General features: G+C 40.3%; 1 protein-coding gene across 1 annotated transcript in view; it reads left to right on the top strand.

The window, feature by feature from the left end:
• The first annotated feature begins 1,081 nt into the window (after positions 1–1,081).
• CCPG1 (cell cycle progression 1) overlaps positions 1,082–15,348 on the top strand; it is a 46,428-nt gene continuing 32,161 nt past the window's right edge. Inside the window, exon 1 of the mRNA XM_003418324.4 lies at positions 1,082–1,197. The gene's annotated coding sequence lies outside the window, so the exon portion shown is untranslated. The remainder of the gene's footprint in view (positions 1,198–15,348) is intronic.

The following is a 15,348-nucleotide window of genomic DNA, read 5'->3' on the forward strand; positions in this document are numbered from 1 at the left end:
ATTTCTTACTAATTTAATTTTCAGGCCCTCCTAGAGTTAGAGAAAGACAGTTCGCTTTGATTTTTCCAAGTCCCTCAGTATAAGCACACGCACACACTTAGAAAAAAAGATAAAAAGCTCGAAATACTAAAAATGCCTATTTCTGCGCAGATGCTTTAACTATAAAATTAGAATTTGTGTGTGTGTGTGGTGTCACAGTTGATGTTAAATCTAGTGACCCCCAAAGTCAAAAACAAAAACAAAAACAAAAAAGGTCTAATTTGAGGCACCCTTTAGTTTCTGCTCAAGCCCACCACCTTCATTTCTTATTTATCTTTTTTGCCAGAATTGGGGGACAGAATTAAACCTTAACTTTCTACTGCTTCTGTTAACAGTATAAGTGTACCGATGCCCGTACCCTTTTTTGAACAAGGCACAATGTAAGTAAATGTAAAATTAACGAAGTCTGTTTTCCTTGTTCAGAGTCATCACCGTTACAGGTTCAGTGGGATTCAGGTTGCATCTATTCCCAATTAAGACGCAATCCTGCGAGCCCGGTAGTTGCTTAGACAGGCGTTTCGGCGGTGGAGTAGGGTGGGTGGGAGTAGGGTGCCCCAAAGCATACCAACATTCAAACATCCAGCCCTCTACCCAAACCCACCCAGCCGTACTCGTTCATTCTTGCTTTCTTCGTTGTTTTTTCGGCAAGCGCAGTTGGATGGCAAGAAGGCCGGTGAGCGCAGGAGACGTAGCCTTTTACTGCACGGGATAAAAGCAGTAAAGAGAGAGGTGAATCTTTGGCCGGATCAATACGTGTAAACCAATCTGCCTAATCCAGGGAGCCGTCCTCCCGGGTGAAACCGCGAATCCTTTAGGACAGTTGTAGTTAGTCTCCATAGCAACCGGCCGCGACGCCCTCCAGCGCCGGGGCCCGGATGTTGTGAAGACAGCAGCCGCGCAGCGCTGCTTCCTGCGCACGCCCCGCGGCGGGCCGCGGTGTTCCCTGGGAGTTATAGTTCCCCCCTCCGCTGCCCAGTCTTGTACGGCGCGGGCTGGACTACGAGTCCCGGCATGCGCAGCGGGGTTCCGCCGGCCACCGCCTCCCGGCTGCGGACGCCTGCGGGCAGGTTGTTTTTATGAGGCGTCACTGGCGCTCGGAGCTGTGCCCGCTGCCATCGCGACAGCCAGCAGTCGGGCGGAGGTGGCGTTGCCCCTCAGGTACGGCCCTGGGCGAGTTTGGACCTCGGGAGAGGGTTCGGGCCGACGGTCGAGGCCCCTGGTCGGTGCGCTCGGGGGGCAGTCGCAGGGTCTCCCCAGCGGGGGCAGCTTGGGCGGGGGATGACCCCTGACGCCTGTCGTGTGCGGCCCCAGGGTGGCCTTGGGCGCGAGTCTGCAGCCTCGGGGCCGGAGCCGCTCCTGAGCGCTCGGTCCGGGGTCCGCAGCCTCCGGCTCCCGCGTGCGGACCCGAGCTGTGCGCCGGGGCCGGGGGTCTAGGGCCAGGAGGATCCTGCTTCCTGAGCAGACCCGGGGCTTCGGTGCTGATGAGTGGGCACCCATATGGAAAGATGCTGGCTGCGTCACCCTACCGGTGCCTAGTGCCCGTCTTCTTTGGTGACGTTGAGGCCCGTGGTGCCAGCTATAGAAGATTAACTATTAAATAATGCAGCCGAGGTTTCCGCTTATACCCAGACTGACGATGACTAACTCTTCGTCTCTGCCATCTCCGCGCCGCGTCCCCTGGGGTCGGCCTGGATGACCGAGGCGCCCTCGGTAGCAGCTGTCCCGCGCAGCGCCCGGTTCGCCGGACGTGTTTGTCTCTGTCTAAAAGACTCCAGCGCTGCCGTTGGGAGCGCCAGTTTTAACAAACTAATTAAGGTATTCTGTTGAGCAGGCGATATTTTGCAGTGCTGTTCTCTACTGAAGCTTTATAAAAAACAAAACAAAAACAAACAAACAAAAAAAGAAACGGAATAGGGCTTTTTTTGTAGGTAGAAGAGGTAACTGCACTAATGCTGCGAATTTAGGAGAACTGTCTCTTCCGGTAAAGTCACATCCGCTGCTTGAAATCTCGTCTGTTAGAGCATCATATCTTTTGGCTTGAGGTTTTGAATCTAATTAGGCTCCACATTTCCCTGGGGATGTTTATTACGCGGAGGACGCTGGTGTGGGTGGCTTACCATCCTTTCCCGAGATAGGTCGTCAAGGGGAAGGCGAGAGTGAGGGTATTATTTCAACGCGGAATTTTTTAACTGTTTTGCCCTAAGAACGGGATTTTAGTCACGATATTAAAAATCGTTCTTAAATAATATTTAAGGGTCTGAGAAATGCTAATTTTCAAATAAATTGGGTTAGAAAATACTGAAAGAATGGTCACAGTTATAAAAGATGGTAAAACTACAAATGATTTTTTTCTTTATAGTTTTCTATATTTTCAAATTTTCTACGTTTTGCTTTTGTTAATTAGGGGAAAAAAGCTTACTTTTAAAAAAGGGTGCAGATTCAGCAATTACAGTCATGTGGCCCTCTTTAAACATTATTTTAAAAAGCAATTAAGCAAAGAAAATAACAATAAAAGCAGAGGTAGAGGCCCTGGTGTTTTATCTGCAGAGTGTGACAAATTTACATGTAAACTTGGAGAGAAGATACGAGAGATGAATTAGCTGCACAGGAAAGAATAAAAAACAGATATCACTAATTCGTACACATCATCTTCTTTTGATCTGTTCTCTTTTTACCTTGTGAAGTAAAATCAAAGACCAAAGTGCTTAGCTTTTCTTCACTTCAGGCAGTATAGGCTTGATTAATTCTGTAATCCATCAGGTGACAAAGGATGGGTCGTATTCATCTACTGAAGAGAAGAGATCTAGATACAGCATAATTTCTTGTAAGCTTTTACCAGTGGGAATAAAGAAGTTGTTAAACAGCCGTTATAAAACGGGGCGTTTATAAGCTCATTTACATTGAATCATTTGGAGTGCTATGTTTTGTGTCGCATTTTAGGTTGCATTTGTTTTTGTTTTGTTTTCTATTATTGATATTGTTGGCTATGGATAAATAAATAACATTAATTCATTATTTACCCCACATTTTATTTTCTGTTGTAAAGAAAGGGCCACTTTGTTCTTCCATGGAAATACTCTATGCATTTTTGCCATTATCAGCCTTAAAAAATTGATGTTTGCGTCAACTCCTACTGTCCATAGAGTTCAGTCTTCATTTTCTTAGGTTGTCTTTGAAACTTCGCTTCTGTCCCCAAATTCCAAGTTCTTTTCAGTATTTTTCACTTTTTAATGCTTATGTTCTGTGTTGGCTCAATATGTCCACTTACAGGGCACAGGAAACATTCATCATTGGTTAACATGTCTGGTTGACAGTTGGTTCCATAGTATTGTTGTCTAAGTTGTGTAATTGCATTCTTATCCAAGCTAAAGATTTTAAACAATTAAGTGACGACCAGCTGCTGAAATCATAGAAGCGGTGTTTTCTGAATGTGTTAAGAGCATGGAGAGGCATCAAGGCCTGTTAAGCCCGGGGTATTTCAAAACAGAAAATGCAGACTCATCTAACAGTGCAGAACTACTGGAGGCTGAGGTGTGTTAGTGTTTGTTTAAGGTGAGGAAGTTGCCATGCTCAAAGTAGTAACTATTAAACATTTAAAAAAATTTTCTTCCTGGCAGTTCTGCAGTTTTGACTAGATTAAAACTTAAAAATTATTACTAGTCTGTTTCAAAGTTTATGCTCAATGTATGGTACCAGATTGACTTGACCAAGTCATCCCTTTTGAGTTCTAACATGAAATTTCCACCCGCAGTGTGGGAAGGATAGCAACTAATTGTTACATCTAGGGTTTGTTTGTTTTAATTTTTTTTTTAGTGTGAGAAAAGCTGTTCCAGGGCCTACAGGGGTTTCTGAGGAAGTATTAGGAATTAAGGTGAGTTAAAGCTTTTCTTCCGTCATCACAGGAAGTCAGAATTCTAATTTTTATTTAGTACTTGTCCGTAAATCACAACTCTTTCCCTGAAACCTTACTTTTGGTTCGTATTGTTAGCATGGTGAAATGTAAAAAGGGCATTGGATTAAGAGTCAGAAGACATTTTAATGATGTTGAGCAAGTAATTTATTTCCATTTACAAATTGGGAATAACAGCCAGTTGACGTCATGGGGTGTTTGAGAAGATGGAATCACTTTGTAAGTGGCAGAGTGGTTTACCCATATCAAGTATCATTGGCCTACGTAAGCATTATAAATCGGAAGTCTGCTGACTTGATGTGATAGTTTCTTACTTGTCACTTTGATGAAAATAAGGTAAATGGGGGGCTTCATTTGATTCCTTGGTGCAGCTTACCGGCTTTTCCTAGTTTGAAGGAGATCTGCCCTTCCTGGGTGTGACTTTGCACGCTGCTGCATCAGGGGTCTTGAAAGTGCATGTGCTTTAGTGGTTGGGCTTTTAATTTTTATTGTGCTTTAAGTGAAAGTTTACAAATCACCTTGCTACACCTTGCTACATACTCCGAATTGCTCTCCCTCAATGAGACACCCCATTCCCTCCCTCCACTGTCGCTTTTCGTGTGCATTTCAGCAGCTTTTAACCCCCTCTACCCTCTCATCTCCCCTCCAAGCAGGAAATGCCAGCATAGTCTCAAGTGTCCACCTGATCAAAGAAGCTCACTCCTCACCAGCATCCTTCTCCAACCCATTGTCAAGTCCAATCCCTGTCTGAAGAGTTGGCTTTGGGAATGGTTCCTGTCCTGGGCTAACAGAGGTCTGGGGGCCATGACCACCAGGTTCCTTCTAGTCTCAGTCAGACCATTAAGTCTGGTCTTTCCACTAGAATTTGAGTTCTGCATCTCACTTTTCTTCTGCTCTGTCAGGGACTCTCCATTGTGTTTCCTGTCAGGGGGTCGTTGGTGGTAGCCAGGTACCATCTAATTCTTCTGGTCTCAGGCTGATGGAGTCTCTGGTTTATGTGGGCCATTTTGTTTCCTGGGCTAATATTTTCCTTGTGTCTTTGGTGTTCTTTATTCTTCTTTGCTCCAGGTAGATTGGGACCAGTTAATGCATCTTGGATGGGCACTTGGTAGATATGAAATCTTTTTATTTGTTTTCCATCTTTCTAGCTTACTTTCTTGAATGAGAAGTAGAGAACAACTCTAAGAAAATTAGGGCCAATTATCCTTTTGTGAGAAGGATGCTTAAAATAAACAACAACAAAAATTTAATGAATGTGTATTGTTCATTAAGTAAAAACAAATTATTCTTTATTTTTTAACATTTGAGAATAAAAGAAAACAGAGTCAGCCCAGTAGCTTTGCTTAATTTTTCTGTGAAAGGGAAAAAGAGGCCAGACCACCAGGGCTTACACTGCCCAAGTATGGGCAGCAGGTAGCCTAGTCAGACTTATAACCTGTTGGCCCTCTCACGCGTTTCAAAAGTTAAGGCATAATACTGGAAAATCAGGATTTTTCTTAGACTGAGAATACCGAATAAAAGGATTATTTCCTTACTAACAGGTAATTTAGTTGTTCTTAATTCATATTACTGCTTTGTTGCAAACTTACCAAAGGTGTGGCTTCTTTTAGATTGAGGCAAAAAGGATTTATCTTCAAATAGGCAATAGCTGCCTTTGTTTCCCAATTTCTGGGATGTTACATCATAGAAGAAAACCTGTGGAGCAATTGTGTATTGACTCACTTCTCTTGCAGAATTTTTTTTCTAGATCAGAAAGTTATCTGCTGCACCTGACGGTGTTGCAAGGCCTCTTTCTGGGCACAGACATAATGAAATTACTCCTGTTCTAGATTTTTAAAAGCTATTTACCTATCCTTAGTGATAGATTTCAGTGTTTTAAATGAAATTTCACTCCATTAGGACTAGGGGAACCTGCTTACTGTGGATGGGTTACCTTTGAATCCACTGTCATGATGATATATGCCCAGAACAAAGTCTGCAGGACAGCTGTAGAGCCTACATCTTGATGCCGTAATTGCTGCACTGTGGACTCAGAGACTCATCACAAGCCCCAGGTTAAATAAATTAAGTAAATAAAGCAAAACAAAACAAAGCCCGAGTTATGCAGCCATTTCTCCAGCATCAATTTCCTGCAGTAAGCTTCTGATAAACCAGGTAGTAAACATTTCGATGTGACTCAACTCCACGTGGTCATCCAGAAGTAGCTTTGATTTGTGTTTGTCGTTTACTGTCCTTAAAATTGGGAGGTATCTTTTCATTTTAAAAAAAGTTTATTTTTCTGCTGATTCTAAAAAGTAATAAATGCTCATGGAAAATTAATCCATTACATGTTATTTTGTTTTTTTTATTTTAAAGATACTTTTAAAAATTGTAATATATTGCACATAGATTAATATAAATAGGTTTTGTATTCATGTTTTCTGACCAACCTTTTTTCACTTAATACAGTATATTATTGATATCTTTCCATGTCAAGACATACAGATCTATGTTATTTTCTTACCGGTTTCTTAATTATGTTGTTAGCTGCTGACAAGGCCTGACCCTAGCACAGTGGGACAAAAAGTAGCCTGTTTCTGTGCCACCTACGTGTCCTGTGCCATCCCTGTGGTGGGTTGGGGATCAGACAGTTGTGATCTGTAGGGTTTTCACTGGTATTCATAATTTTATTTCTAATAAATTCACTGTTGAACATTCCTGTTTTATGGTATTATAAAAATTGTTCCATCAGCCATTCTTACATGTGTGTTTATTTTCATACTCATGTGAGTGTTTCTTTCACACAAATTCTTAGAAGTGGGATTGGTAGGTATAAGGATATCTGCCTGTAACATTTGGATAGTTATTGCAATTAGCTTAAAAGGATAGTAACTGTACATTTCCACTGTTTACAGTGCCTGTTTCCCATATCTTCTGCAGTGGTTAAAGCACTTGACTAACAGAAAGTTTGGCAGTTCAAACCCACCTGCTGCTCTTTGGGAGAAAGATACGGCATAAGGATTTATAGCCTCGGAACCCCTATGGGGCAATTCTACCATGTCCTGTTGCATAGCTCTGAGTCGGAAGTCGAGTTGACGGCAGTGGGTTTCGTGCCTTTTTTTTCTTCTAACCTTTTTAATCTTGGTTAACTTGTTAGGCGTAAAATAATCTTATTTCTCTGTGTATCTTTGGTCGTAAAGTTGAGCATCTTTTCATGTGTTTATAAACCATTTTTATGTCTTCTATAGATAGTCTGGAAACCCTGGTGGTGTAGTGGTTAAGTGCTACGGCTGCTAACCAAGAGGTTGGCAGTTCAAATCTGCCAGGCACTCCTTGGAAACTCTGTGGGGCAGTTCTACTCTGTCATATAGGGTCACTGTGAGTAGGAATCGACTCGACGGCAGTGGTTTTTTTTATAGATTGTCTGCTCATGTTCTTTGCTAAAAGTTTTATTGAATTTTGTGACCTTTTTCTTACGATTTTTTGGTGCATTTGAAATGTTATGCAAATTTACTGTCATAAATGTCACAGATATTTTCCCAATATATGTTTATATTTATTTATAGTGATTTTGGCAAACAGAAGTTTATGATCTTTATATAAACTTCTATATAAACTGTCGACTTTTATGATTTATGGGTTTTGTGTAAACCTTAGGTGTTTGCTCCAGGATTATGAAACTATTTTCCATTTTCTTTGAGTCTTTTTGTGGTTTTATTTTGTATATTTCAGTCTTTGAGTCATATTTTTACCAGGGTGGTCTTAATGAAGCCTTATGTTAATAGTGCTCATCTCTGAAAAGGTGAACAAGAGATGACATTCTCAAAGTCTTGAAACATCAAATTTTAGGAAGCTTAGTGGAGGCTGTGATTCCCAACTAATGCAACTTTGTGAAAATCTGATTATTTTTTTCTTGGGAGGCAGGAGAGGGAGGACAGTGAAATTTGCTTTCTTTTTAATTTAAAGGCATTTTCTATGAAAATGATCCTCATCTTTCTGCATCTCTTTTGTCTTCTCTACCTTTCACACCAACTATAGGTTGCTTTTGTGCTGTGCTTTGAGCATCCAAAATGGCAGCCGGTGCTTGGTTCCATGTTCAGAATTGTCAAAACCTTTTGCCTTTCCTACTGTTTGGAAAACAACTTAATTTGGACTCTTATTTGATGAAAATATGCTACAAGATTTAGTAACAGTTAAAAAAAAGCACTCCAAGACCCTATAGCCTTTTTCAGATTGACCATTCTGTCCAGTAAACCCTGAAATCAACTTCCACAAGGTAGTAATTGTTTCCCCAGACAGCACAAAGCCCTGGTTAGGTACTGTTTTGGTTGGGAGTCCGTCGAGTTAGTTTTAATGCATAACAACCCCATATAACAGAATAGACCTGCCCCACAGGGTTTTCTAGGCTGTAATCTTTTTTCTTTAATCTTGACTGGTGTTTTTTTTTTTTTTTTTTTTAAATCTTGACTGGAGCCAATTGCCAGGTCTTTTCTTCCACAGAGCCACTGGGTAGGTTCACACCACCAACATTTTGATTTGTAGCAGAGCGAGTGCTTAACTGTTGTCCCACCAGGGCTTCTCACACCTAAACTGGGTTTATTTGTTGCCAGGTTTGGGAGACTGTAATAATATTGACATTGTAGAGGATTTAAGAAGTATAAACTGACTTTTTACCTAAAGTCTGTTTGGAAAAGAGAAAGCAATGCAGTGGAAGATTCTTCCATTCTACGATGAACGGAATTGAAGGCCCTTTCCTGAAGGAGGCGTATCTCTCACTGTTTAACTCCAGAAGTGTTTGGAAAATCAAGATACTTCTGTAAACTGAATTTATACCCAATTGCCACAAAGCATGGTGACAATAGAATGTATTAACTTAGATGATTTTTTTCTTGTGTCATTTTTAATTGTGATAAAAACTCAGCAGCAATCTAAACATTCATCAGTAGGAAAATAAACTGTGATAAATAAAATGGTGTGTTATAGAGTCATTAAAAGGGTCATTAAAAATCATATTTTTGAATAGTTTTTAAAATATTTTAATGTTAAATGGAAAAAGCAAGGTAAAAAACTCTTTGACCTCAATGCTTATATAAAATGTTTGGAAGGATAGATCTCAGATGCATTTAATCAGATTTTGCAGTAAAACTCCTGATATTGAGAAAGACCTCCCCTCCCCCCATGCTTTTTATTGCCTTTGCAATAAACAGGGCAAGTTTAGGGGTGGGGCTGGACCTGAAATTTGACTCAGAGCTCATTATTATTTCTGATTCTTTGTTCCTAATCTGAGTAAATGTTTGCATACCTTCTACTGTAGATAAAATCAGAATGAGATGGGAGGATACTAAGCATATATTAAATAACTTTTTCTGATTAGTAAAGAGCAAGTAAAGTTTTCACACTCTTATAGAGGCATGACATTAAAAATCATATACTGATTAAATATTAATCAGTAAAGGAAAAAAAAAGAAGCCATATAAGCTGTCATTAGCAAGTTATGCTAAGAAGTACAGGCAACAAATGCTGTAGATTTAGAAGGAGAGATCAGGTGTCAGAAGCAGTGGTCTGGGAAAACTTGCTGAGGATGAGCCTTGAGTGTAGAAATCAGAAGACAGGAAGGAGGAAAGCATTCCAGGAGTTGTGATGAGGCAAAGTGAGGACAGGGAGGTGAGGCCCCCACTTTGTGTTCAGATGACAGAAAGTAGATTAACTTGACCAGAGGAGACCCTCCAGGGAGAGAGCTAATCACTTGCAAACTAGGTTAGAGCCAGATAGCAGGAGCTTTTGAATGTCCCTGTAAGGCCTTGAACACTGTTTCACAAAATAGTGATTTTAGTTATTCTCAAGGTTGGAGGGAGAACAGTGGGAAGAAGAAAAAAAAAAAAAAAAACTTGAAATAAGTGTTGTGTGTAACCTGCTGTCTGTTTCATCTTTGCCTGCATGTGTGTTTAGGGTGGTTGTGTGTTGTGCTTAGGGAGGACAAGGGAAGGAATTGAAAAATGCCACAGTAGAAAGTGATGAGCACCGTAGTAATTGAGCAGTATTGTAGTGTGTAGGAATAGAAAATAGATCACTTGGAAGAATGGAGAGTACAGAAACTGATTCATAAATGTATGGGACTTTGTATATGATAAAAGGTGGCATTTCAAATCATAAAAAAGGAACAGGATATTCAATGACTGAGGTAATTGCTACCTCACACGAAAAAGACAAGGAAAAAAAAATCAAAATGCATGGATTAGAACAGCTACATGTAAAAACCAAAACTCTGGAAAAGTATTAGTAGAACATATGGGGGAATATTTGTATAATCTTGGGGTAAGAAAGACTTTCTAAGCAAGATATAAAACCGAGATGCTATAAAGGACACCCTAGGGGGCATAGTGGTTAAGTGCTACAGCTGTGAACCAAAAGGTTGGCAGTTCGAATCCACCACGTGCTCCTTGGAAACCCTATGGGACAGTTCTGCACTGTCTGTAGGATCGCTATGAGTCAGAATCGACTCCATGGCAGTGGATTTGGTTTGGTTTGGTTTATTCCAACCTCTGCGTTGACCACGTAAAACTTAAAAACATATCTAAGTTGAAGCATGCTAGAAGAAAATATCTGCCATAGATGTAGCAGTAAATTCATTCATGAGCCAATAAACAGGAAAAGATGTTCGACGTCATTAAGTAATCTGGGAAATGCAGTTTAAAATAAGGAGATCCTTTTTTGTTAATGAGATGAACAAAAATGGCTATTATCCTCTGTTGGTGAGGCTGTGGAGAAACAGGTGCTCTTATAAGTTGTTGGTGGGAGTTTAGCCTTTTGGAAAGCAAGTTAGCAATATCTGTGATTTTTAAATGTACATATGTTTTGGCTTTTAGGTATCTATTTGTAGAGAAACACTGCACAGAGATATTTGCAAAGATGTTTATTTCAGTGCTATTTATAATAGTGAAAAATTGCAGAAGAAAAACTGTCAGCAGAGAAATGATTAAACTAATATATTCATAAAATATTTCATTTTGTGTTGTAATTTCCTTATTATATGTAAGTAGGATTTTGCTGTACAGAATGTTGTACCACTTAATTTTTGGATTGAACAAGTCCTGGGGATTTTTCCATAGGCAAAGTTGCTATTTTAGGAATTGGTGAGGTAAAGTGGCAATTACTGGGAGACTTTAGAGAGGAAAGAGGCCCTGGGTGGAGTAATGGCTAAGCACTAGACTACTAACTGAAAGGCTGGTGGTTAGAACTCACCCAGAGGTGCCTTGGAAGAAGGGCCTGGTGAAAGGCCACAGCTTTGAAAACCATATGGATTGGGGTTCTACTCTGCAAAAAGATTGTACATTATGCAGTCAAATGAAAATACCCTTTACGACGTTGGTTGATAAAGAGATAAAGAGTTACCAGCTGAAAACTACTCAGGGAAAGATCACTACTGTGCTTTGATCCAAAATACATGTGTTTTATGATATACATAAAATAAAACTATTGAAACAATTTTTTTCCTTGGAAAGAATCTTAGATTTTCATCAGTTTTTATTTGCTAAACACAGTAACAGTCTTAAAAATCTCATTAATAAGGAGTGCGCTTCTTGGCTCAAGTAGACACATGAGACTATGTGAGCAGCTCCCATCTGGAGGGGAGATGAGAAGGCAAAGGGGGTCAGACGCTGGCCGAACGGACATGGGGGAATACAGGGTGGAGGGGAGGAGTGTGCTGTCTCATTAGGGGGAGAGCAACCAGGAGTACATAGCAAGGTGTATTTCAATTTTTGTACAAGAGTGACTTGATTTATAAACTTTCACTTAAATCACAATTAAAAAAAAATCTCAACCCTATGGAGATGGGGAAGGGGTGGAGTTATTACATTTACCAAAAGGAGAGAGATGTTAACAGATTTTAACCACTGCTTCCAGTAGAAAAAAGAGAGTTGATAACTCCTATGTTGCTTAATGTATTTTATGTATGAAATTGGAATTTGAGTGGTCATTTCCCCCTTTCATCCCTTTCCTTCTCTCTCAAAGTCTGTTCCATTACCTTCCTGCTCCTTTCTGTCAGATGACTTGGCTTCAGATTAAAATCTTAAAAAAAGGAAAGAAAAAGCATCAAACTGCAGTTTTCCCTCCGTTTATCTATGAGTATGCTTGTATCTAGTGGCTTTTTTTTTTTAGAGCCATTTCTATGGTCTTCTTTCAGTGCTGAAATCTTTGTTTGGCACCCCTTTCTGTGCCCCAAATCTGCCATTGCCCTGCCTCCTCAATGGTCATCTTGTGCCTCTCTCCTGTGTTCTCCTTCCCTACTGGTTCATTCCTGCTGGCATGTAAACCTGTAGGTCTTCCCACTGTTGAAGTTTTCAATTCCATGTTGATTCTATTATCTAGACTCTGCTATAGCTCTGTCTCTTTCCTTTTATGACCAACTCCTTAGAAAGTACTGTGAATATGTGTCATTTCACCTTCATCTCCTAAACTGCAAACCTCAACTGAATTTTCCAATTGGATATCTCATACATCATCTGGATTTTGTGTGTTGAAGAGAGATTGTTTGTCCTGACACGCATCCCTCCCCTTCTAACTATCTGTTCTTCCTCCTCCTACTTCTCCATCCTCTCTGAATGGCACCGCCAGCCACCTCCTACTATCCAACCCAAAAATTTGGAGTCATTATTGAATACTTTGCCCTTACCTCCCATACCCAAGGCTGGGTAGGTTTCTCTCTTAAACACCGTCTTCCTGTCTTTATTTGTGAGCCTGGCAGCTGTCTTGATTCAGACCCTAAATGTTTCTTATCTGGAGGGCTGAGTGGTCTCTTTTCCAGCCTTACAGTGCCGTTTTCCACACGGAATGAAAGGCCCTTCCTGAAACCATCAGTTGTTCTGAAGTGGCTCCCTGTTGACATGCTGAAAGTTCAGAATTCTTAATATGGAATTCCAGGCCATTCTGAATCTTTTTTAAATCCATCCTCAACCTTTCCCCCTCTTTACCCTCCCCACCCAGTTATTTTACCTGGAGTACAGGCAGCCCCCAGATTATGAATGAGTTCTGTTCTTAGTCTGTCTTTAAGTTGAATTTGTACATAAGTTGGAACAATTAGGTACAGTTTTACAGTTCGTATCTAATGCCAGTTAGTCAAATATCTTAGTATACACTATATACCCAGTAACCCTACATACCATATTTTTATGCAAATAATGTGTGCCTTCTACAATTGTTGGCAAACCATGCCCTCCCTGCCATGAGGTATTAAGTGCAAGTGCGCTGTGCTAATTTTTTTTCAGTGACATGTAAAAGAAATGGCAGCTGCAGCACTTATGAAAATACCTCGAATTTTTGTTGTAGTAGGCCTTACTGGGGTTGGTTCATAAGTACGGGTTGTAAGTCAGACATTTAAACTGGAATTCTGCCTTTAGTTATAACCTAAGTTTCTCTACACTGTTGAGCTTTCTGCTCTCCACCTTTTGAATGCCTTCCCCTCCAGCCCCTTACCTGACTGACTTGAACTGCTTCCAAAAGGCTCAAGCCCTGTCCTCATTAATGAGGGTGCAATCATTTGCATCTTAAAAATCTTATTTGTGAATTTCATTGTTTGTTTAGATAAGTTAATGAATTCAGCTTGGTTTTCACTGCTAGGTGACAGCAAGACTTTTTTAAAATTAAGCATATGTGGGGGTGTTTTACTCCGTACAACTAAATTTCAGTTAAGACAGAAAAAGAGTTGACACTACTTTGCTCATTATTCGTCACAGTTTGTTTCAAGTACTTCAGAGTGAGTGTCCCTGACCACCCTACATAAAATTCCAGTCCTCCACCCTAACCCCTGGCATTCAGTATTCCCCTCCCTGCTTTATTTTTCTCCATGGCACTTGGCACCAATGGGCTTACTATATATTCTGGCAAGGTAAGCTCTGTACAGGGAAGCTTCCCCCACCCGATTTAGGAGCTCAGTGGTTTTTGTTGAATGATTGAATGTGATGTTCATGTTCCAGATCAAGACAGGCTTGTTTAAAATGTTTCATTAGGGTCGCTATTGTGTGAAAAGTAGAGCTAATTACAAAGGACATTTTTAAGTCTGTTTTACAACAGGCATTTTGATGTCATTTTGGGGAGGTGAAAGTTCTTGAAACCTTTGGAAAAAATGCGTAATAAGTTCTCTAAAAACTACCCTGGCTCACCCTACCTTGATCACATTACAGCAGCATTTGAGGTGTTTTCGCTGACATTTCATTGGTTGCCTTACATCGGAATTACAGACGTGCAGGAGAATGATTTCCTCTGTTGAAAAATTCCATGCCTTATTCTAGAAGATACAGTGATGGTAGCCTTACCTTTTCCATAGTAAGATGGAGATACTCAGGAATGATGAGGGCCACCATCATATCAGGTAACATCCACTACAGTTATACTTCATGAGGTAAAATTAATATTGTTGCTGTATTATGTTATAGAGTGAAACCATCACAAAGTTTAGTAAAGCAAAAAGAAAGTTTTATTCGGCATGTATTCAGAAAGGCAAAAGTGGGAAGCGGACAAGCATGCTGTCAGAGCCATGTCTGCCAAAGAACATTACAGAGTCATCAGTGTATATTAACATTACAAAATGGGCAAAACCATTGAAAGCTTCACCTTTTCTTAAGGATTGTTGGTACAGGTTTCAGTAACAACAGGAGGGTCTCTACCGGTCTGACAATTTTCTATTCACTAAATGTTAATTGTGCTCATGAGGAACCTTTACATAGATCAAGAGGCAGTTGTTTAGACCGAACAAGGGGATACTGATTGGTTTAAAGTCAGGAAAGGTGTGCGTCAGGGTTGTATTCTTTCACCATAGCTATTCAATCTGTATGCTGAACAAATAACCTGAGAAGCTGTACTATATGAAGAACAGGGCATCAGGACTGGAGGAAGACTCATTAACAGCCTGCGTTATGCAGATGACACAACCTTCCTTGCTGAAAGTGAAGAGGACTTGAAGCACTTACTAATGAAGATCAAAGACCACAGCCTTCAGTATAGATTGCACCTCAACATAAAGAAAACAAAAATTCTCACAACTGGACCAATGAGCAACATCATGATAAATGGAGAAAAGATTGAAGTTGTCAAGGATTTTGTTTTACTTGGATCCACGATCAACAGCCATGGAAGCAGCAGTCAGGAAATCAAAAGACGCATTGCATTGGGTAAATCTGCTGCAAAGGACTTCTTCAAAGTGTTGAAGAGCAAAGATGTCACCTTGAAGACTAAGGTGTGCCTGACCCAAGCCATGGTATTTTCAGTTGCATCATATGCATGTGAAAGCTGGACAGTGAATAAGGAAGACTGAAGAATTATTGACGCCTTTGTTTTTTTTTTTGAATTGTGGTGTTGGCAAAGAATATTAATATACCATGGACTGCCAAAAGGATGAACAAATCTGTCTTGGAAGAAGTACA

The sequence above is a fragment of the Loxodonta africana genome, chromosome 13 (genome assembly GCF_030014295.1).
Source record: "Loxodonta africana isolate mLoxAfr1 chromosome 13, mLoxAfr1.hap2, whole genome shotgun sequence".
Taxonomy (NCBI): domain Eukaryota; kingdom Metazoa; phylum Chordata; class Mammalia; order Proboscidea; family Elephantidae; genus Loxodonta; species Loxodonta africana.